Below are 26,041 nucleotides of genomic sequence, written 5' to 3' on the forward strand. Positions count from 1 at the left end.
CGCAGTACGACCCCTACTACAACTATGGATATCCGCCAGGCCATCCGTGGCCATAAACCAACTTTGGCCAAAAGCCTAAGCTTGGGGGAGTACGTATTTCTCACTGACATTACATTTATGTTCACACACACTCATTGCTAGATGTCGGTGCTCATACTCTTTCACTGTAATATCCATGCTAGTTTATTTTCTTTTTCTTGCTTTCTTCTTGTGTGTTTAATAAACCTTAAGAAAACAAAAAAAAATAGTGTAGCTTTTAGTTATTTTACTTTTCTTGCTGTAGTAGTAATAATTAAAAAGAAAACCCAAAAAGATTTCTCGTTCTTCTTTTGCTTGTTGGGAGCTTTCCCGTGTAAATAGTTTTATTTCTTTTCTTTTCTTTGGGGGTCGATAGGAGAAGACCATAATTAAATTGTTGAAGTGGCTCTTATATGTATTATTGTTGATTTAACCAAGAGCCCATATTGCCTTGTCTTCTCCTGTTTATTGAATGCTCGCAGATTCCAGCTTAGTCCAATGCACGTGCACTCTTATTATTTTCACAGCATTCGATCGTGCAAGTGAAAGGCAATTACGACGATATATGATGGACTGACTGAGATAAGAGAAGCTGGTATGAACTCGACCTCTCTTGTTTTTGTAAATATGATTAGTTCATCGTTCCTGATTTAGCCTATTATGGATGAACATGTTTGCAATGACAATTAGAGATCATAGTTGCTCGTGCCATGCTTGATTAGCTATGAGTTATAATGGTTTACCTTGCGTGCCAACATGCTATTAAAATGGTTGTGATGTGGTATAGTGGGGTGGTATCCTCTTTTGAATGATTCAAGTGAGTTGACTTGGCACATGTTCACACATGTAGTTGAAACAAATCAACATAGCCTTCACGATATTTATGTTCATGGTGGATTATATCCTACTCATGCTTGCACTCAATGTTTATTAATTTTAATGCATGTTCATGACTGTTGTCGCTCTCTAGTTGGTCGCTTCCCAGTCTTTTGCTAGCCTTCACTTGTACTAAGCAGGAATACTGTTTGTGCATCCAATCCTTTAAACCCCAAAGTTATTCCATATGAGTCCACTATACCTTCCTATATGCGGTATCTACCTGCCGTTCCAAGTAAATTTGTATGTGCCAAACTCTAAACCTTCAAATAAACATTCTGTTTTGTATGCTCGAATAGCTCATGTATCAACTAGGGCTGTCCATATCTTCCATGCTAGGCGGGTTATTCTCAAGAGGAGTGGACTCCGCTCCTCACTCACGAGAAAATGGCTGGTCACTGGGATGCCCAGTCCCATGCTTTTTGCAAATTAAATCAAAATAATTGCAAATGAAACTCCCCCGGGACTGTTGTTAGTTGGAGGCACTTGTTGTTTCGAGCAAGCCATGGATTGATGCTTGTTGGTGGAGGGGGAGTATAAACTTTACCATTCTGTTTGGGAACCGCCTATAATGTGTGTAGCATGGAAGATATCACCATCTCTTGGTTGTTATGTTGACAATGAAAGTATGCCGCTCAAAATACTATTTATCTCTGCTTTAAAATCGAGCTCTGGCACCTTTACAAATCCCTACTTCCCTCTGCGAAGGGCCTATCTATTTACTTTTATGTTGAGTCATCACCCTCTTATTAAAAGCACCAGCTGGAGAGCACTACTGTCATTTGCATTCATTACTATTAATTTATATTGGGTATGACTATGATTGGATCTCTTTTACCATGAATTACAATGTCTAGTCAGTCCTTGATCTTTAAAGGTGCTCTGCATTTATGTTTTGCGGTCTCAGAAAGGGCTAGCGAGATACCATCCTGTTATATCATATCATGATTGTTTTGAGAAAGTGTTGTCATCCGAGATTTATTATTATTGCTCGCTAGTTGATTATGCCATTGATATGAGTAAACATGAGACCTAAGAGTTATGTGAATGTGTTAGTCATAATCTTTGCTGAAAACTTGAATGCTGGCTCTACATATTTACAACAACAAGAGCAAACAGAGTTTGTAAAAGTTTTTCTTTATCACTTTTAGTTTATCAACTGAATTGCTTGAGGACAAGCAAAGGTTTAAGCTTGGGGGAGTTGATACGTCTCCGTCGTATCTACTTTTCCAAACACTTTTGCCCTTGTTTTGGACTCTAACTTGCATTATTTGAATGGAACTAACCCAGACTGACGCTGTTTTCAGCAGACTATCCCTGGTGTTATTTATGTGCAGAAACAAAAGTTCTCGGAATGACCTGAAACTCCACGGAACATATTTTTGGAAAATATTAAAAATACTGGAAGAAGAATCCACGTCAGGGGGCCCACACCCTGTCCACAAGGGTGGGGGGCGCGCCCCCCTGCCTCGTGGGCCCCCTGACGCTCCACCGACCTCAACTCCAACTCCATATATTCACTTTTGGGGAGAAAAAAAAATAAGAGAGAAGGATTCATCGCGTTTTACGATACGGAGCCGCCGCCAAGCCCTAAAACCTCTCGGGAGGGCTGATCTGGAGTCCGTTCAGGGCTCCGGAGAGGGGAATCCGTCGCCGTCATCATCATCAACCATCCTCCATCACCAATTTCATGATGCTCACCGCCGTGCATGAGTAATTCCATCGTAGGCTTGCTGGACGGTGATGGGTTGGATGATATCTATCATGTAATCGAGTTAATTTTGTTAGGGTTTGATCCCTAGTATCCACTATGTTCTGAGATTGATGTTGCTATGACTTTGCTATGCTTAATGCTTGTCACTAGGGCCCGAGTGCCATGATTTCAGATCTGAACCTATTATGTTTTCATGAATATATGTGAGTTCTTGATCCTATCTTGCAAGTCTATAGTCACCTACTATGTGTTATGATCCGGCAACCCCGAAGTGACAATAGTCGGGACCACTCCCGGTGATGACCGTAGTTTGAGGAGTTCATGTATTCACTATGTGTTAATGCTTTGGTCCGGTACTCTATTAAAAGGAGGCCTTAATATCCCTTAGTTTCCATTAGGACCCCGCTGCCATGGGAGGGTAGGACAAAAGATGTCATGCAAGTTCTTTTCCATAAGCACGTATGACTATATTCGGAATACATGCCTACATTACATTGCTGAATTGGAGCTAGTTCTGTGTCACCCTATGTTATGATTGTTACATGATGAACCGCATCCGGCATAATTCTCCATCATCGATCCAATGCCTACGAGCTTTTCACATATTGTTCTTCGCTTATTTACTTTTCCGTTGCTACTGTTACAATCACTACAAAACCCAAAAATATTACTTTTGCTATCGTTACCGTTACTTCCATACTACTTTGCTACAAAATACTTTGCTGCAGATACTAAGTTATCCAGGTGTCGTTGAATTGGCAACTCAACTGCTAATATGTAACATCCCAAATTTTCAATTTGGAATGTTATACATTAGATCATCATTGCATAGCATATTTTAGTGCATTTTGGCAAATCCTCGATAAATCCTAAGGAACTCAAGGACCCTCGGAGATAGTTGGGGATTTTCCCGGTTTTCATATTTGATTTTTTTATCAAATAATAAAACGAGGATTTTGGTTTTAATTATTTTTCTCTCCGAAAAATATTTCATATTAAAATAAATGAGAGGAGAAAATATGACTTTTCCAAAATAACCAAAATATTGGAGGTAAAAATATTAAAATCAAATATTGGATTTTATTCGGATTTTTATTTGCTATTTTAATTGCAAAAAACAATTGCACGTTTTCAAAACTGCATTTTTGGGTCAAAAAAATGTTCATCTCGTTCTAATTATTCTAATTAGACGGGAAAAATTTGTTTTAGCATTTTTGGATTTTTAGTAATATTTCTGCGATGTTTTTCAGATTCGGCGAATTATTAAAAAAACACGCCGAGCGCGCCGACTGGGCCGAAGCCCAGCCGACGGCCCAGCCTGCCCCGCGCCCCGTCTCCCTCCCGAGCACGGCTCCCGCCTCCGCCGAGTCTGGCTCGAGGCCGACGCCGCCGCCGCCTTGCCCCTCCTCCACGGCACCCCCTCCCCTCCTATAAGTACCCCCTACCCCACCGCCTCTCCTCACCCCGCCGCCCCGACCCACATCCGCCGCCGCCGCTAGGAGCGCCCGCGCCGCCGCCGAAGACGCCGCCGCCCCGGAGCCCGTACGCCGCCGCCCGCCACCTCCGGTCGTCGCCCCGCCGATGCCCGAGCCTCGCCGCCCCTCGCCGCACCTCGCCCGACCCGCCGGAGCCCCGCCGGAGTTGCCGACGAGGTAGCCGAGCCGCCGCCGCCGCCGTGCCAGTTTTCTTAAAAAAAACCGTTCGTTTTTTTTCGAACCCTAGTTCGGTTTATTTTTTTTCGGTTTAATTACTTAGTGAACGTTCACCGTTCTGTTCGTTTTAACGAACGTGTTCGTCGGTTTGACGCTGTTAACGAACATCCGTTCGTTTAACTGTTCGTCAGTTTTCTTTTTCGTCGGATTTTCCGCGATTATTCCAGATCACGATTTCTGATCAGATTTTCGTTCTGGTTTAACTTTTCGCTCGTTTATCGGAATCAGGCGATTCAAGCGCCTAGAGTTTCATCTCGAAATTCTCTTTCCGTTTAACCTACTGAAACAAGTTTTTGCTACTGTAAAATTTGACTTAGATCCAGATTAGTAAACGAAGCTTGTTTCTTTCGCCGTTTGACTTTCGTTGCTTCGTTTGAGTTGATTCTTTTTGCAAACCGGAGTTCTTAAGTTGAACTTTCTAGTTAGATCTTTATTTGAGTTTTACTTGTGCATTAGATAAGTGCTTATTGTTTGCTTGTTTGTTTGCGATAGAGTACCCGGAGTGCGCCGCTTGCTACTTCGAATCTCTAGGTTTCACGGATCATCAGCAAGGCAAGTAACACTTTGATCATACCCCTTTTACTACCCAGTTTTATTGCATTAGAGCAACCTCAAACATTGCATGGTTAGGATCTAATTAAACTATGGGAATTGGGAAGTAGATGAGGTAGTACCTATCACCTGTTTCATTATCAAACCCTTGGGAGTTACTTCTACGTTGCTTATATTGCTATGCTATGCTTGTAGACGTGGATTGTGTTTGAGAGATATTCACGATAGATGTGAGATTGTTAATTAATGGTTTACTTAAGGTGGCAACTAAAACTCACATCTGGGTGGATTGAGGCACCTGGAGAACCCAGTGTTGCCTGTTTTTCTAAGGACCGCCACCCAGGCTCAATGGGATCATACGATTATTCATGCTAGAAACTTCCGTGTGCAGCCACAAGCTATTATGGGCTCTAGCATAGTTGAGTAGGTTACATGATCTCTTGAAGAGGTGGGCTAGCAGATGTAGGGGAAAGTAGGTGTAACTGTCCACCCGGAGTAAAGAGTTATTGTTTCTGAAAGAATGTGTCTCGGTCATCCGTTTCTCAAACATCATGTAGTGCGAGAATCAAGCGGAGGTGATCGAGTCTTGTGGGGAAAAGTGCACAAACCTCTGCAGAGTGTACAAACTAATCATGGTTAGCCGTGTCCCCGGTTATGGACATCTTGAGTATCTAGTACTTGGATTATCATGTGAATCTCATCACCATGTTACTTTAATTAAATTTGTTGGGTTAATGATGATACTTAATTGGGATTGAGATGCTGTCAACCATCTCAATGTTTAACAACCACCATGATAGTTAAATAAAATTTATTCCTTTGAAGTAGGGAAAAACTGGCTTTTCGCAAAAACTGTAACCATAGAGCTTTCCACCAGCCATATATGCATGTAGTATAGTATTATTATGTTCATTACTCTCTATGTGTTACATTGCCAGCATATTCCATGTGCTGACCCGTTTTCGGGCTGCAACGTTTCATGTTGCAGACTTTAGATGGCCTTAAGCCATATTTATCATACTTATTCTCTTTTGAGATATTCGTTGTAATAAGTGTGTGATTGCTACTCTGTTATAAATCCTCCATTTGTACTGTGCGTGTCAGCATTACTGATCCAGGGATGACACTGGTGCACAGCAGCACAAACTGTTTGAGGTCTGGTCGCTACATAATACTTGAGAATATTCTTTGGCTCCCCTTGTGTCGAATCAATAAATTTGGGTTGAATACTCTACCCTCGAAAACTGTTGCGATCCCCTATACTTGTGGGTTATCAGTGCTATCCTTGGAGTCATTTCATTTTGTTTTGCTTGCTGTTTGAATAAAATATTAAGATCTAAAATTCTTAAATGCGAGAGAGTCTTCACATAGCTACTTAATTATTTGACTACTCATTGATCTTCACTTATATCTTTTTGGAGTAGTTTGTCATTTACTCGTGCGCTTCACTTATATACTATGAGTAAATGGTTGAATGAATTGAATATCATAAATCTGCAATTATATATGTTTCATATGCTTATCCCATGGGGAGTAATGACTTCACATATAAGAAGTATAGGTGGTAAATTTATTGAAAGTTAGCAAACATTGTATTGGTCACTTGAACAATTCATGAAAGAATATTGAAGGAAGAGAGATTTCACATATAAATATACTATCTTGGACATCTTCTATGATTGTGAGCCCCATTAATTATTTTCAAATCTGAGCAAATTAGTTGAAGTTGGACAAGGAAGACAACATAATGAGTTATGCTTGGGTATATTTGTATAGAAGTTATATTGTTATGGATCCTCCAACATGTGGTGCTTGCTATTTAGAATGTTTTGCTAGCCTAAATTTCTGTACTAAGCGAGAATACTGCTTGTGCATCCAAATTCCTTGAACCAGGTCTCTTCCATGAGTGTCCACCATATCTACCTATATGCGGTATTTACCTGTCGTCCCAAGTAAATTTTCCTGTGCCAAACTCTAAACCTTCAAATAATAATCTGTTTTGTATGCCCGAATCACTCATGTGGTGACTAGGGGCTGTTAGTATCGTCCTTGATATGTGGGTTATTCTCACGATGGGTGGACTCCGCTCATCATTCACGAGAGAGTGGCTGGTAATTGGGATGCCCAGTCCTATGATCAAAAGATCAAAAACAAAATCGCAAATAATTAAACAAAACTCCCCCAGGTTTGTTGATAGTTGGACAGTACCCGTTGTTTCGGACCAGCCATGGAACGTGCTTGTTGGTGGAGGGGGAGTAAAATCTTTACCTTTCTGTTTGGAAACCGCCTATAATGTATCTAGTATGGAAGATATTGGGAACTCTTGGTTGTTATGTTGACAATGAAAGCATACCTCTCAAAATTATTTTCATCTCTGTTTTAAAAGCTTTGAGCTCTGGCACCTGCACAAATCCCTGCTTCCCTCTGCAAAGGGCCTATCTTTTACTTTTATGCAAGAGTCAGTAGTATTCCTTATCATTCCAACCTACTCTTTAATTGGCAAGCATCATGTGATGGGGAAAGATCTAAGCATATATGGCCATTCAAATATATTTGATCATGAATTATTATTGTTGAAAATTATCTATATGAAAATAAGTTGGGAGGCGAAACATTAAGCCCCTATCTTTCTCTGTGTTCGATGGATGCTATTTGTTCTAAAAATATGCTTTGAGTGGTAGCAATCATGGAAGACTATATGATAGTCGAGTATGTGGGATTTGCTAAATCAAACCTCTTACATAGACCCTTCCTGAAAATAAGATGAATTCAATTGTTTGATGACTAAGCACATAGTTTGTTAGTTTTCAAGAAAGTTTATGATCTATGCTTTAACATGTGAATAGCTTGTTACTTGATCATGAGAAGCTTTATGATATGAGCTACTGTTAGGATATATAATGATGCTAGAAAAAGTGATTGGAATTATCATTGATCAAACTTGTGCACTTGATAGCATTCCACATCAAAAAATTTGTTTTTATCATTTACCTACTCGAGGACGAGCAGGAATTAAGCTTGGGGATGCTTCATACGTCTCCAACGTATCTACAATTCTTTATTGTTCCACGCAATTATATTATCTATCTTGGATGTTTTATATGCATTTATATGCTATTTTATATGATTTTTGGGACTAACCTATTAACCTACGACCCAGTGCCAGTTTCTATTTTTCCTTGTTTTTGAGTTTCGCAGAAAAGGAATATCAAACGGAGTCCAAATAAGCTGAAAATTTATGGTAAATTTTTATGGACCAGAAGAAGCCCCCAAAGCAAAAGAGTTGGGCCAGAAGAGCCACGAGGCCTCCACAAGGGTGGAGGGCGCACCCTCCCCCCTAGGCGCGCCCTCCGTCCTTGTCGTTGACTCATGGACCCCCCCTGACTTGTTCTCGACGCCAAAAATTCCTATAAATATAGAAACCCCCAGAAATAAACCTAGATCGAGAGTTCCACCACCACAAGCCTCTATAGCCACCAAAAACTAATCGGGAACCTATTCCGGCACACTGCCGGAGGGGGAAACCATCACCGGTGGCCATGTTCATCATCCCGGCGCTCTCCCTGACAAGGAAGGAGTAGTTCACCCTCGGGGCTGAGGGTATGTACCAGTAGCTATGTGTTTGATCTCTCTCTCTCTCTCTCTCTCTCTCTCTCGTGTTCTTGATTTGGCATGATCTTGATGTACCATGAGCTTTGCTATTATAGTTGGATCTTATGATGTTTCTCCCCCTCTACCTTCTTGTAATGGATTGAGTTTTCCCTTTGAAGTTATCTTATCAGATTGAGTCTTTAAGGATTTGATAACACTTGATGTATGTCTTGCATGTGCTTATCTGTGGTGACAATGGGATATTCATGTCATCCCCTTGATGTATGTTTTGGTGATCAACTTGTGGGTTCTGTGACCTTGTGAACTTATGCATAGGGGCTAGCACACGTTTTTGTCTTGACTCTCCGGTAGAAACTTTGGGGTACTGATAACCCACAAGTAGAGGGGATCGCAATAGTTTTCGAGGGTAGAGTATTCAACCCAAATTTATAGGTTCGACACAAGGGGAGCTAAAGAATATTTGATGGTATTAGCTGCTGAGTTGTCAATTCAACCAGACATGGAGATTAATTATCTGCAGCAAAGTGATCAGTAGCAAAGTAGTTTGATAGTTTTGATAATAGTGACAGTGGCAACAGTAACAGTAACAGTGATAACAGTATTTTTGTAGCAAGTGTAACAGTGATGATAGCAGTAGTAACTTAGCAGAAACAATATAAGATAAATTCGTAGGCATTGGATCGGTGACTTGTTGGATGATATTTATCATGTGACAGATATAACCTAGGGCGATACAGCACTAGCTCCAGTTCATCGATATAATGTAGGCATGTATTCTGTAAATAGTCATACATGCTTTATTAAAAGAACTTGCAGGACATCTTTTGTCCTACCCTCCCATGGCAGTGGGGTCCACATTGGAAACTAAGGGATATTAAGGCCTCCTTTTAATAGAGAACCGGAACAAAGCATTAACACATAGCGAATACATGAACTCCTCAAACTACGGTCATCACCGGGAGTGGGCCCGATTGTTGTCTCTCCGGGGTTGCCGGATCATAACCGTAGTAGGTGACTATAACTTGCAAGATCGGATCTAAAACATGGATCTAAAACATGGATCTAATGATGAATTCATAAACAGTTCAGATATGAGTTCATGGCACCCGGGCCCAAAGTGACAAGCATTAAGCATAGCAAAGTCATAGGAACATCAATCTAAGAACATGGTGGATATTAGGGATCAAGCCCTAACAAAACTAACTCGATTACATGATGAATCTCATCCAACTCCTCACCAGCGAGCCTACAAAGGAAGTACTCACTCCCAGTGAGGAGCATCATGGAATTGGCGATGGAGATGGGTTGGTGATGACGAAGAACGAAGATCGCCCTCTCCGGAGCCCCAAACGGACTCCAGATCTGCCCTCTCGAGGAAGAACAGGGCTTGGCGGCGGCTCCCTCTCGTGGATCGCGATAATTCTTTCTCCTTGGTTTTTTCTGGAAATATGTGATTTTATAGTATCAGGGGGTCGTCAGCGGGGCCACCAGGTGGGTACAACCCACCTGGGTGTGCCAGGAGAGGGGGGCGCGCCCTGGTGGGTTGTGCCCAACCAGGGGCCCCTCTCCGGTGGGTCTTGGCTCCAGAAATTCTTATTATTGATATAAAAAATCCTCGCAAAGTTTCGTTCCATTCCGAGAACTTTTATTCCTGCACAAAAACAACACCATGGTAGTTCTGCAGAAAACAATGTCAATCCGGGGTTAGTTTCATTCAAATCATGCAAATTAGAGTCCAAAACAAGAGGAAAAGCGTGAGAAAAAGTAGATACGTTGGAGACATATCAACTCCCCCAAGCTTAAACCTTTGCTTGTCCTCAAGCAATTCAGTTGATAAACTGAAAGTGAGAAAGAAAAACTTTTACAAACTCTTTTGCTCTTGTTTGCATAAATAAGCTTAAACAGCACCCAGGTTTTCAGCCAACATTATAACTAACCATGTCGACAATAACTCTTAAAGATTATAATGACTCATATCGATGACATAATCAGCTAGCGAGCAATAATAAGATATCTCAAACAGCAACACGTTGTCAAAACAACCATGATATAATATGACAATAATGGTATCTCGCTAGCCCTTTCTGAGACCGCAAAACATAAATGCAGAGCACCTCCAAAGTTCAAGCAGCGACTAAACATTGTAATTCATGGTAGAAAAGATCCAGTCATGATGCACCCAACATGAGCTATACATAATGCATAAATCATGACAGCTGTGCTCTACTCAGTTTATGGCGCTTGTTTTTAGAAGGTGATGACACAACTTAAAAGTAAATAGAAAGTCCCTTCGCAGAGGGAAGCAGTGATTTGCACAGGTGCTAGAGCTCAGTTTTTAAAACAGAGATAAATGATATTTTGAGACAAGCACCCTTCTTATTCACTTCACGACCATCAGTTATCAACATCTTCCATGCTAAGCACGCTAGTGGCGGTTCCCAAGCGATAAAAGTAAAGGTTTTGACTCCATTGGGAGTTTTTGTTTGATATTTCAGAGATGAACTCTTTTTCATGTTTGCAGTTTGGGATTGGGCATCCCTATTACCGCCCTTTCTCGTGCGATGGCGACTGAATAAACATTCGACCTGAGAATGACCCGCTTAGCATGGAAGATACCGACCACCTCCTGTCGTTCCATGAACGATCCAGGCACACAAAAAGGATAATTTTTTAGAAGTTTTTAGAGGTGGCACATGCAAATTTACTTAGGACGACAGGGTAAGACCGCATATAGGTAGGTATGGTGGACTCATCTGGAATAACTTTGGTTTCAAGGTTTTTGATGTACAAGCAGAATCCCCACTTACTACAGGCGAAGGCTAGCAACTAAGATTGAGAAGCGGCCAGCTAGAGAGCAACAACGATCATAACCATGCATTATGCATAAGTAACATTGGACACTAGCATGAGTAGTATATAAACACCATGAACATAAATATCATAGAGGCTATGTTGGTTTTGATTCAACTACATGCATGAACATGTGCCAAGTCAAGCCACTCGAACATTCAGAGGAGGATACCATATCATCATACTACATCACAATCATTTTAACGCTATGTTGATATCCAAGATAAATCATTATCAACTCCCAGCTACTTATGCATGGCATGAGAAACTATAATCTCTAATTGTCATTGCAAACATGTTTAATCATAATGGGCTGAATCATGGATACTAGGTTAAACATATTTACACAAACAGAACAAGTCGAGTTCATACCAGTTTCTCTGCCACGGCCAGTTCATCAAATGTCGTCATTATTGCCTTTCACTTGCACGACCGAATGATATAAAAACAATAATAATAATAGTGCAAGAGTGCCGTGGACTAAGCTGGAATCTGCAAAACATTTTATTCAACAAGAGAAGACAAGGTAAAATGGGCTCTCCATTAGTTTAACATTTATTCATATGAGAGCCACTCAACATTTTCGTCGTGGTCTTCTCCTTGGTAAGACTCGAATAAAAAGAAAAGAAATTCAGAGAAACACACTAAAATATTTTTGGAGTTTTTGGTTTTCTTCAACAAGCAGATAAAAAGCAAAAATGAGAAAAACTATTTACACGGGAAAGCTCCCACCAAGCAAAAGAAGAACAAGGAAATATTTTTGGATTCTTTTTAGAACTACTACTAAGCATGCACGGAAAGTAAATTACTACAACTAATTTTTTTGGTTTTTCTAAAGTTTTTCAAACACACAAGAAGAAAGGAAGAAAATAAATCTAAGCATGGATGGTACAATGAAAAAGTGTGAACACCGACAAATAGAATGATATGTAGACATAAATGTAATGTCGGTGAGAAACACGTACTCCCCCAAGCTTAGGCTTTTGGCCTAACTTGGCAGTCGATCAGTAGTCTGGAGGGAGCTTGGTACGACACACCTCTGCATCGAGAAAAACTATTTACCTCTGTGAGATGCCTCGGCACGCCATGCCGCTACCACTGCTGCGTTATGAGCTCGGGCCTCGCTCTCAAGAACAAAATATCTTCCCTTGTTGTTGTAGTCAAAAAGAGTAGGGGCATGCAAATATGTGTGCACAATAGATGATTGGTTAAAAATCAGATTATAAGTGAAGTCATGAATCTTTCCTTTAAGGATTTTATGCTCTTTTAAAGCATCAAAATCTAAATACCGAGTGGGTAAGATAGGATCAAAGGGCAAAGGTGAAACACCCAGCCCTCGTGCTAGACGTGTGGCATAAATTCCACCATAGAACCAGCCACTTTTGGCGTTATGCTGAAGTCTACGTGCCACAATCGCTCCAAGGTTATAATTCCTTTCCCCAGTGAGAGCGGTGTGAGGCTCAAGTCTGGCGCACAAAGTATGCTACAGTATTGCTTGACTACTATGCATTTCCCGTTAAATAAAGCAAAATACTGAATTGCGGGAAAGTGAATGCTCTTTATTCTTCCTTGTCTCACTCCCCTATTTTCACCGTAACAAAGGCTAGTCAAGAAAGATTCATACTCAACCGTTGGTGGCTGATGTCTACTACGCAACTTTATTCTTGTAGACACGTGTTGGGCCTCCAAGCGCAGAGTTTTATAGGACAGTAGCAATTTTCCCTCAAGTGGATGACCTAAGGTTTATCAATCTGTGGGAGGTGTAGGATGAAGATGGTCTCTCTCAGATGACCCTGCAACCAAATACAAGAAATCTCTTGTGTCCCCAACACACCCAATACAATGGCAAATTGTATAGGTGCACTAGTTCGGCGAAGAGATGGTGATACAAGTGTAATATTGATGGTAGAAATATATTTTTATAATTTGAACAGATAAAAACAGCAAGGTAGAAAATAGTAAACGGGCACAAAAACGGTATTGCAATGCTTAAAAATGAGGCCTAGGGTCCATACTTTCTCTAGTGCAATCTCTCAACAGTGCTAACATAGTTGGATCATATGATTATCCCTCAAAGTGTAATAAAGAATCACTCCCGAGTTCCTATTAGCGGAGAACAAAAGATAGAAATTGTTTGTAGGGTACGAAACCAACTAAAAGCTATTCTTTCCGTTCGATCTATCCTAGAGTTCGTACTAGAATAACGCAAGCTATTCTTTCCGATCGATCTAATCAAGAGTTCGTACTAAGATAACACCAACGCAAATTCATATTCATAATACTCAATCCACACAAATAACTACAAAAAGACCCCAAAGTTTCCATTGGAGAAAAACATGCATCAACCCCTATGCATAGATTACCCCAATATCACCGCGGGAATCCGCGAGTTGAATGCCATAACATATATCAAGTGAATCGATAAGATACCCCAATTGTCACCTCAAGTATTCATACCGCAAGACATATATCATGTGTTTTCTCATCTCTGAATATTCAATCCGACAAGACAAAACTTCAAAGGGTAAAGATTCAATTCATCATAACAAGAGTATAGAGGGTAGAAACATCATATGATCCGACTATATTAACAAAACACATGATAGAAATCACGAGAGAGAGAGATTAAACACATAGATACTGGTACAAACCCTCAGCCACGAGGGTGGACTACTCCCTCCTCATCGTGGTGGCCGCCGGGATGATGAAGATGGCCATCGGAGATGATTCCCCCCTCGGGCAGAGTGCCAGAACGGGTCTAGATTGGTTTTCGATGGCTACAGAGCCTTGCGGGGGCGGAACTTCTAATCTAGGTTAACCCCGATGGGTTTCGGAATATTTGAGAATTTATAGTGCAAAGAGGGGGTGCGGGAGGCCACCGAGGTGGGCACAACCCACCTGGGCGTGCGAGGGGGGCCTGGTGCGCCATGGTGGGTTGTGCTCCCCTCGGGGCATCCCCCAGGTGCTGCTCTGGCCCAATGGATGTCTTCTGACTCATAAAAAATCCCCTTGGAGTTTTGTTGCGTTTGGACTGCGTTTGATATTGATTTCCTGCGATTTAAAAAACAAGCAAAAACAGCAACTGGCACTGGGTCAATAGGTTAGTCCCAAAAAATGATATAAAGTTGCTATAAAATGATTGTAAAACATCCAAGAATGATAAAATAACAGCATGAATACTTCATAAATTATAGATACATTGGAGACGTATCAACATCCCCAAGCTTAATTCCTACTCGTCCTCAAGTAGGTAAATGATAAAATAAAAAATTTATGAAGTGTGAATGCTAGCAAAGTGCATAAGTTTGATCAATGATAATTTCAATCACTTTTCCTAGCATCATAACAACAATTCTTTCTTATAAAACTTCTCATGTTATAGTGGCAACCAAATCATATGTTAAGGTTCAAACAATGAACTCTCTTGAAACTCGACAACCTATGTTCTTAGTCACCAAGAAATTGCAATTCAACTTATTCAACAAAGTTTAAGTAAGAGCTCCACGTACTCAACTATCATATAGTCTTCTATGATTGCTAACACTCAGCTCATACACATGAGCAAACCGTTTAAACCGGACACATAGAAAGATAGGGGCTTATTGTTTTGCCTCCCAACGTATTCACCTCAGGGGTGATGTCAACAATAATAACTCATGCTACCCATATTCAACTGGACATATGTGCCTAGATCTTTCCTCACCACATGATGCTTGCCAAAAGAGAAAAATAAAAAGGAATAGAGAATAACTTTGACTCTTTGCATAAAAATAAATACTAAAAATTAAAAGATAGGCCCTTCACAGAGGGAAGCAGAGGTTGCCATGCACTTATTTGTTTGTATGCTCAATCCCTTAGTGCAAAAGAACGTCACTTTATATTGCCCCTTATGATAGCAACCTTTATTATGCAGTCCGTCGCTTTTATTGCTTTGCCATCATAAGTTTGTACAACGCTCAATTTTCTCTTACACTAAATGATCTAACACTTTTAGAAGCAATTTTTATTGCCTTATTGCACCGATGACAACTTACTTGAAGGATCTTGCTCAATCCTTAGGTAGGTATGGTGGACTATTGAAAATAAGATTTGGGTTTAAGGGTTTTTGGATGCACAAGTAGTATCTCTACTTGGTGCGGAATTTTTGGCTAGCAAAGATGGGGGGCAAGCACCACATGTTGAAGGATCTATGACAATATGACTTCTATGTGAATATGAGCAAACATAAATCATTACGTTGTCTTCCTTGTCCAACGTCAACAATTTTGGCATATAATATTTTGATGGGGGCTCACAATCACAAAAGATTTCTAGGATGGTGTATTTGCATGTGAAAGTTCTCTTCCTTATACTAATTATTCGTGAATTGCTTGTATGACCAATATTGCGATTGTCAAGCCTCAAAAGATTTCACTTTCTAAACCCAATGTGAAGCTACCACTAGGCATGATATGATTTCAACTTCACAATATTCAATTCATTCAACAATTTTACTCATAGGATATAAGTGAAGCACAAGAGTAAATGACAAACTACTCCAAAAAGATATAAGTGAAGATCATGTGAGTAGTTAAATAAATAGGTAGCTATTTGAGGACTCTCTCTAATATAAAATCTAAGTAATTTATTAAAACAGCAAGCAAAACAAAACAAAATAACATTTCAAGGATAGCACACATCATGTGAAGAAGCAAAAACTTAGGCTCAACCGATACTAACCGATAAATGTTGAAGAAGAAAGGTGGGATGCCTACCGGGGCATCCCCAAGCTTAGATGCTTGAGACTTCTTGAAATATTATCTTGGGGTGCCTTGGGCATCCCCAAGCTTGAGCTTTTGTGTCTCCTTAATTCTTCTCATATCACGGTTGTCCTAAATCTCAAAAGCTTCATCCACACAAAACTCAACAAGAACTCGTGAGATAAGTTAGTATAAACCAATGCAAAAACCTTATCATACTCTACTGTAGCAAATCACTAAAATTATTATTCAACATTGCATACTAAATGCCTCTGCATATTTTATACTCCTATCCACAAATAGAATCATTGAACAAGCAAACATATGAAAACATAACAACAATCTGCCAAAACAGTACAGTCTGTAAAGAATGCAAGAGTATCAATACTTATTCAACTCCAAACATTATGAAATTCTACCACACTGTAGAAAATTTATCAGGGCTTATTATGCAGAAAGTTTCCACATTTTATCACACTCTGACTTTTCTAGGGAATTTTTGCAACATCGATAAACTTTCTGTTTTGAAACAACAACATGTAGACTTGTAAAATAAGCATGGTAAGGCTATCCTTGAAATTTTTATTGAAATAAAAGATGCAAAACATTATTTTAAATAACAGCAAGAAAATCCTAACAAAATAAAATGACGCTCCAAGCAAAACACATATCATGTGACGAATGAAAACATAGCTCCAAGTGGGGTTACCGATAATGTTGGAGACGAAAGAGGGGATGCCTTCCGGGGCATCCCCAAGCTTGGTTGCTTGGATATTCCTTGGATATTAACTTGGGGTGCCTTGGGCATCCCCAAGCTTAGGTTCTTGTCACTCCTTATTCTCCTCATATCGATATCTCACCCAAAACTTGAAAACTTCAATCACACAAAACTTAACGGAACTTTGTGAGATAGGTTAGTATGATAAAGAGCAAACCATTTCACTTTTGGTACTGTCAAAGACAAGATTCATAATTGTTCTCACATAATTCCTACTGTAGCATATCATTTCCACAATTTACATTGAGCAATATAAGCCATAGAAACTAGAAAGGAAGCAAACTATGCACTGAAAACAGAATCTGTCAAAAACAGAATAGTCTGTAATGATCTGGATAATTACCATACTTATGCTACTCCAAAAATTATGAAACAAATTGGACCACGTGAGAAATTTGTATATTAAGCTTATGGAAAAATAATCAACTCAAAAGAACTCTTCTGTTAAAAATGGGACTTATTTTCGTGAGCGCAAGAGTTTCTATTTTTCAGCAGGGTCAAATCAACTATCACCCAGCTTGATTCCAAAGGCTTTACTTGGCACTTTATTGAAACAAAAGAAATAAAACATGATCAATATAGTAGCATAATCATGTGAACACACAAAAACAGTAAGTAAAAGTGTTGGGTTGCCTCCCAACAAGCGCTTTTCTTTAATGCCTTTTAGCTAGGCACGATGATTTCAATGATGCTCGCATAAAAGATAAGTATTGAAACATAGAGAGAACATCATGCATCGTAAGTTCCTCTCTCATAATAATTTTCAGTAGCATCATGAATAGATTCATAAATATAACCATTACATAAAGCATTCTTTTCATGATCCATAAGCATAGAAAATTTATTACTCTCTATGGCATACATGTCATCATAATAATCATCATAGAAAGCAACTTTATTGCCATAGTCAATTGAAACCTCTTCCAAAATAGTGGATGTATTGCTAAATAAATTCATAAATTCTCCTAATCCACTTTCATCAAAATTGTAATAAGGTGCAACACTCTCCAAAATAGTGGGATCACTACTACCTAGAGTTGACACTCTTCCAAAGCCACTTTTATCAATGTAATCATCATAAATGGGAGGCATGCTATCATCAAAATAACTTTGATCAATCAAAGTAGGGGGACTAAAAAGATCATCTTCATTAAACATAGCCTCCCCAAGCTTGGGACAAACATTAATTTCAGCAAATAAATTCTCAAACATGTCATTCTCATCAAACATAGCATCCCAAGCTTGTGGCTTGGCATATCATAAGCATAATCACTCTCATAATTAATAGTATGAATAGCACCAACGGTATAACAATTTCTATCATCATAATTTCCCAAGTTGGTGCCAAAAAGATTTCCAATATTATAAGAAGTATCATTATCTTCCCAATCATAATCATCACAACAAGCAATAGGCATAACAAAATCATCATCAAGTGTATCATCTTCCAAAATTATTTTTGACTCATTTTCATGAGGCACAACAATAATAGGAGCAACGTTATTTGGGAGAGATACCTTTTTACCTCTTTTCTTTCTTCTTTTCTTCTTCTTCACCACATCACGTGTGGGTTTAATTGATCTTTTCAAGCTTCTTATTGATGAGATTGGTTGGATAGGAAGCTCCTCCTCGTTACCTGATTCATCATAATAAACACTAGGAGGGTATTGGGAAATATTTTCCCTTTCATTAGTGCTCTCTTCATATTCCATTTGTTTTCTTGACTTTAGATAATTGGCAATATAAAGATTATCAATGCAATTTACCGCACAAAACATATAAATTTCCTCTAGATCAAAATCAAGAAGTCTATTGAGATTAAATTTTGGAATACCCTCAGTTATACGTTTTATTTCTTCATACCCCAAAAGAAGACTAAGCTCTTTATGATTCTCAAGGGTAATCAAGTTATCACAATTTTTGGACACTATTTGATCATGAAAGAATTTGCATTGGAGATTTAAATGACCATGTTCATTGCAAAGTTCACAAGGATGGCAAAAAAAATACATCTTTCAGCACAATCATCTAGCCTCTCTTGCCACTTTGTTTTTTCTAAATATTTATGCTCCTTACAAAAACTATCTTCCCTTTTTGGTGTGCAAAGGCACTCCCAATTCACTCCGTAAAAAGTGACATGCTTATAAGAAACATTTTTGTCATGACTTGTGCAATCATCATTAGCATTTTGGGTATTCAAAGAATTTATACTAACAACATTGCAATCATGCTCATCATTCAAATATTTTGTGCCAAGAATTTTATTGACTTCTTCTTCTAACAATTGAGCACAATTTTCTGAACCATCATTTTCAAGAAAGATATTATAAAGATGATCAATAATATGATGCAAACTCAATTCCATTTTTAGTTTTCTTTTCTAAACCAAACTAGTGATAAACAAGAAACTAAAAGATTTGATTGCAAGATCTAAAGATATACCTTCAAGCACTCACCTCCCCGGCAAAGGCGCCAGAATAAAGCTTGATGTCTACTATGCAACTTTATTCTTGTAGACTCGTGTTGGGCCTCCAAGCGCAGAGTTTTGTAGGACAGTAGCAATTTTCCCTCAAGTGGATGACCTAAGGATTATCAATCCGTGGGAGGTGTAGGATGAAGATGGTCTCTCTCAGACGAGCCTCCAACCAAATACAAGAAATCTCTTGTGTCCCCAACACACCCAATACAATGGCAAATTGTATAGGTGCACTAGTTCGGCGAAGAGATGGTGATACAAGTGTAATATTGATGGTAGAAATATACTTTTATAATCTGAATAAATAAAAACAGCAAGGTAGCAAATAGTAAACGGGCACCAAAACAGTATTGCATTGCTTAAAAATGAGGCCTAGGGTCCGTACTTGTAACATCCCAAATTTTCAATTTGGAATGTTATACATTACATCATCATTGCATAGCATATTTTATTGCATTTTGGCAAATCCTCGAAAATCCTAAGCAACTCAAGGACCCTCAGAGAGAGTTGGGGATTTTTCCCGGTTTTCACATTTGATTTTTATCAAATAATAAAACGAGGATTTTTGGTCTTAAATTATTTTTCTCTCCGAAAATTATTTCATATTAAAATAAATGAGAGCAGAAAATATGACTTCTCCAAAATAATTGAAATATTGGAGGAAAAATATTAAAATTAAATATTGGATTTTATTCGGGTTTTATTTGCAATTTTAAATGCATTAGAAAAATTGCACGTTTTCAAAACTGCATTTTGGGCCAAGAAAATGTTCATCTTGTTCTAATTATTTTAATTAGACGGTGAAAATTTGTTTTAGCATTTTTGGATTTTTATTTATTTTTCTATGAATTTTTTTAGATTTGGCGATATTATTAAAAAAAAACGCCGAGGGCGCCGACTGGGCCGAAGCCCAGCCGACGGCCCAGCTGCTCCGCGCCCGTCTCCCTCTCGGGCACGACAGCGCCGCCGCCCGCCGCCTTGCCCCCTCCCCCACGGCACCTCCCCTACTTTTATACCCCAGCCCCGCCGCCCTCTCCTCACCCCGTCTCCGCCCCGACCCGAAGCCGCCGCCGCCGGAGCCGACGCCGCCGCCCGAGGAGCTCGCCGCCCCGACGCCGTACGCCGCCGCCCTCGTCGCCCTTCGACGCCCGCAGCCCCGCCGCCCCTCGCCGCCCTCGCCCGACCCGCCGGAGCCCCGTCCCGAGCGTCGCCGGAGGTTAGCCGGAGCCGCCGCCGTTCGCCATCCGGTTTTAAAAAAAAACCACCCTGGTTTATTTTTTTCGAAACCCTAGTTTTTTTATATAGATCGGTTTATTTCTTTTCGGTTTATTTAATTAGTGAACGTTCACCGACCCGTTCGTTTTAACGAACGTGTTCGTCGGTTAGACGCTGTTAACGAATGTCCGTCCGTTTAACTGTTCGTCAGTTTTCTTTTTCGTCGGATTTTCCGCGATTATTTCAGATCGCGATTTCTGATCAGATTTTCATTTTCGTTTATCTATTCGCTCGTTTATCGGAATCAGGCGATTCAAGCGCCTAGAGTTTCGTCTCGAAATTCTCTTTCCGTTTAACCCACTCAAACAAGTTTTTGCTACTATAAAATTTGACCTAGATCCAGATTAGTAAACAAAGCTTGTTTCTTTCGCCGTTTGACTTTCGTTGCTTCGTTCGATTTGATTCTTTTTGCAAACCAGAGTTCTTAAGTTGAACTTTCTGGTTAGATCATTATTTGAGTTTTACCTGTGCATTTGATGAGTGCTTATTGTATGCTTGTTTGTTTGCGATAGAGTACCCGGAGTGCGCCGCTTGCTACTTCGAATCGCTAAGTTTCACGGATCATCAGCAAGGCAAGTAACACGTTGATCATACCTCTTTTACTACCCAGTTTTGTTGCATTAGACCAACCCTCAAACATTGCATGGTTAGGATCTAATTAAATTGTGGGTATTGGGATGTAGTTGAGGTAGTACCTATTACCTGTTTATTATCAAACCCTTGGGAGTTACTTCTACGTTTGCTTATATCGCTATGCTATGCTAGTAGACGTGGATTGGGTTTGAGAGATATTCACGACAATGTGAGATTGTTAATTAATGGTTTACTTAAGGTGGCAACTAAAACTCACATCTGGGTGGATTGAGGCACCTGGAGAACCCAGTGTTGCCTGTTTTTCTAAGGACCGCCACCCAGGCTCAAAGGGATCATAAGATTATTCATGCTAGAAACTTCCGTGTGCAGCCACAAGCTATTATGGGCTCTAGCATAGTTGAGTAGGTTACATGATCTCTTGAAGAGGTGGGCTAGCAGATGTAGGGGAAAGTAGGTGTAACTGTCCACCCGGAGTAAAGAGTTATTGTTTCTGAAAGACTGTGTCTCGGTCATCCGTTTCTCAAACATCATGTAGTGCGAGAATCAAGCGGAGGCGATCGAGTCTTGTGGGGAAAAGTGCACAAACCTCTGCAGAGTGTACAAACTAATCATGGTTAGCCGTGTCCCCGGTTATGGACATCTTGAGTATCTAGTACTTGGATTATCATGTGAATCTCATCACCATGTTACTTTAATTAAATTTGTTGGGTTAATGATGATACTTAATTGGGATTGAGATGTTGTCAACCATCTCAATGTTTAACAACCACCATGATAGTTAAACAAAATTTATTCCTTTGCAGTAGGGAAAATTTGGCTTTTCGCAAAACTGTAACCATAGAGCCTTCTACCAGCCAAATATGCATGTAGTATAGCATTATTATGTCCATTACTCTCTATGTGTTACATTGCCAGCATATTCCATGTGCTGACCCGTTTTCAGGCTGCAAAGTTTTATGTTGCAGACTTTTCAGACGACGAGTAAGGTGCCTTAGGTCGTGGTCTTATACTCAGTGATGCCGTTGGAGTTGATGGACTCACTTATCTTCCAAGTCTTCCGCTGTTATCGTATTAGATGGCTTAAGCCATATTTATCATACTCTGAGATACTCGATGTAATAAGTGTGTGATTGCTACTCTGTTATAAATCCTCCATTTGTACTGTGCGTGTCAGCATTACTGATCCAGGGATGACACTGATGCACAGCAGCACAGACTGTTTGAGGTCTGGTCGCTACAGTACTTTCTCTAGTGCAATCTCTCAACAGTGCTAACATAGTTGGATCATATGATTATCCCTCAAAGTGTAATAAAGAATCACTTCCGAGTTCCTATTAGCGGAGAACAAAAGATAGAAATTGTTTGTAGGGTATGAAACCAAATCAAAGCTATTCTTTCCGTTCGATCTATCCTAGAGTTCGTACTAGAATAACGCAAGCTATTCTTTCCGATCGATCTAATCAAGAGTTCATACTAAGATAACACCAAAGCAAATTCATATTCATAATGCTCAATCCACACAAAGAACAACAAAGAGACCCCGAAGTTTCCGTCGAAGAAAAACGTGCATCAACCCCTATGCATAGATTACCCCAATATCACCGCGGGAATCCGCGAGTTGAATGCCATAACATATATCAAGTGAATCGATAAGATGCCCCAATTGTCACCACAAGTATTCATACCGCAAAACATATATCATGTGTTCTCATCTCTGAATGTTCAATCTGACAAGAGAAAACTTCAAAAGGTAAAGGACCAATTCATCATAACAAGAGTATAGAGGGTAGAAACATCATATGATCCGACTATATTAACAAAGCCCATGATAGAAATCACGAGAGAGAGAGATTAAACACATAGCTACTGGTACAAACCCTCAGCCCCGAGGGTGGACTACTCCCTCCTCATCGTGGTGGCCGCCGCGATGACGAAGATGGCCACCGGAGATGATTCCCCCCTCCGGCAGAGTGCTAGAATAGGTCTAGATTGGTTTTCGGTGGCAACAGAGCCTTGCGGCGGCGGAACTTCTGATCTAGGTTAACCCCGATGGGTTTCGGAATATTTGAGAATTTATAGTGCAAAGAGGGGGTGCGGGAGGCCACCAAGGTGGGCACAACCCACTTGGTCACGCAAGGGGGGGCCGGCGCGCCTGGTGGGTGTCACGACCGGTCTTTCAATAAAATAATTATTGAGAGACCAATCCCTTTTACGGACCAGTAAGGAAGAATTCCTTCTCACTGGTAGACAATATCTTGGTCACAGAAGAAAAATACCAGGAGTACTGAATATAATACAAGGTTGAGCGGAGACTGCCCAACAATTTATTGCATGCACGCCGATAAAACAAGACGGCGGATAGGGTGGCATAACTACTAACTCACGATAATAACGGTGGTGGAAATATCACCGCGAAGCGAGTGATATGACTCCTGAAGACTACAGCTCTTCGAGCGTCGGAGTGAGGCTCGAGGAGACTTATTGCGGGTGGCGGAAGCGTATATAATACAAGTGACCAATATCCGGGATCGCGTAGGACTGACTGGGACTCCTCTAGGCGTCGGACGCGCTATCAAACTCTTCATCCAAGAGATCGCCTTCGTCAATATCTGGCCAAATCAACAAGCCAGGTGAGTACTATGAAAGTACTCGCAAGACAGTTCGGACATAAGATATAAGAAATGTAAACATGAAGCGTATGAACAAATTAACCAGTGCGTTCAGACATAGAGATAGTACATACTGGGTGCCAAACGAGGGTCTGAATGACTCCTCGAGAGGAAACTGCAAGAATAGTAATACTGGTGCCAAACGAGTGTCTGAATGACTCCTCGAGAGGAAACTGCAAGAATAGTAATACTGGTGCCAAACGAGTGTCTGAATGACTCCTCGAGAGGAAACTGCAAGAATAGTAATACTGGTGCCAAACGAGTGTCTGAATGACTCCTCGAGAGGAAACTGCAAGAATAATAATGCCACAGTCGGGCGTCGGGGCGACACCACATAAAGGGCATATAACAGAAAATAAAGGCAGTGCGTGCCACAGTCGGACGTCTGAGCGACATCACATAAAGGGCTTATATTTAAAGCAAGAAACAAAACACGCCACAGTCGGACGTCTGCGCGACGTCACATAAAGGGCTTATATTGTAGCTCAATAATTCAGTAGCTCGAGATTATAAATTATTACAAGTACGAGACAATTATAAGGTTAGTCCATCCACAGTAATAATAATTAAACTGGGTTTACCACTTGAGCTTGTTCACCGGGGACAAGTTTTCCACGCGGATAGATATGGATATACTGATTACACTACTTGATCATGGATACGATGACTTGGAAGAATTTGACTCTGCAGAGTTTGTACTTAACCACATCCAACGGATTTCAGTAGTCACGGGGACTAGTTCCGTTTACGGTGTTTTGGAAGAAACACGTCTAACCAGTACACACCCATTCAACATTCCGAAGCCAGGGATCACCCTCGGCAACGTTCAAGAAAATCCTTGAGACGGGGAGGCTACAACCTCGCGTAGCATGGGATCAAATTTCTATACGCGCGCTCTAAGGGGGTGCCCCCCCTCTCGGTCCCAACCGAAAAAACCCATGCCCCCTGACCGGATGACTGGCTTTAATCCTGGGCCAAGGAACCATCATCCCGGCCCCTCTGTTTGGTGTGTACACCGAAAGAGGTTACCAACTTACTAAACCGCATCCTGGCAAATGAAACATGTGGCAGCACGGAGGGGAAAAGAACGATAACGTGACTCTGTCCACGTTAACGTCGGAATTCGTCGGATGATGCAAGGCTGGTATGCTACAACAGTACCACCTTGCTGCCCTTCATGTCACCACATGATTAGGCCATCTCTCACCAGAGATCATCGCGACTTTGGAAAAAAGCGGGTAGTTGCCTCACAAGCAACGAGGTACTCACTGACACTCATATGCCACGCACAAACTGTCACGCAAACATGCAAAACACCTATCATATCCAAGGTTCAAACATGCTTGCCTGGTTCGGAGAAGTCGGAGTCTAGCTCGGCGAAGTTCGCGGCTCCGTCACCTCTTCCGGAACCTACGGCATAACGAAAACGGGCACTAACGTGAAAACCAATGCGTGCATAAAAATTTCTCCAAAATTTTTCCAAGTAAATCCCATAAAAAACTAGACAAAATTTTAAGACTGTCAGAAAAAGAATCACTCAAAAATCCCTTTTTATTAAAAAGTTATAAAGGTTTCTGTCCAGGGACTCATCTGTAATGAAACAGAAAAGTTCCAGGGTTTAAACTGAGAAAACAGAAAACGCTTCGAAAAGAAATGCGCCAGCTAAAAAGGGAAAACGTATTTTGCCCGAAGGCGCCAACAGAAAACGGTTCGAGGGAGAATAGAACAGAGGCTGACATGGGGGTCCACATGTCAGGTTCAAAAAGCTCGCCGGCGCCCGAAGACTGCGGTGGACGCCGGCGTCGAACCACGGCGAGTCAGGAAGATCGGAGGGTACCAAGAGCTTCAGCGTGTCCTTCCGCGTCGGTGGGTGGTGGACTCGACCGACGGAGAGCACCACGTCGACGGCGACACTTTCTCCGGCGGACGGCGGTTCGGGTGATGGTGGGGAACTCCGGTGGTGAGCTGCAAACCTCGAATTGAAGCGCGGGTCAGAAGAGTGGATGCATAGGGAAGCTACTGGCAAGAGATGGGAGGCGGAGGTGCACGCACGGGGGAGAATCGAGCTGGATCCCGTGGCGGCTCGCGGCGGCCGGAGTCGAGGAAGGAGACCTCCTCGGGGCTCTTCCAGTGGCTAGGCGTGCTCTAGGTGGAGTGCAGAGGTGGTGTGGGTTCG

This window comes from Aegilops tauschii, chromosome 2, assembly GCF_002575655.3.
Source record: "Aegilops tauschii subsp. strangulata cultivar AL8/78 chromosome 2, Aet v6.0, whole genome shotgun sequence".
Lineage (NCBI taxonomy): Eukaryota > Viridiplantae > Streptophyta > Magnoliopsida > Poales > Poaceae > Aegilops > Aegilops tauschii.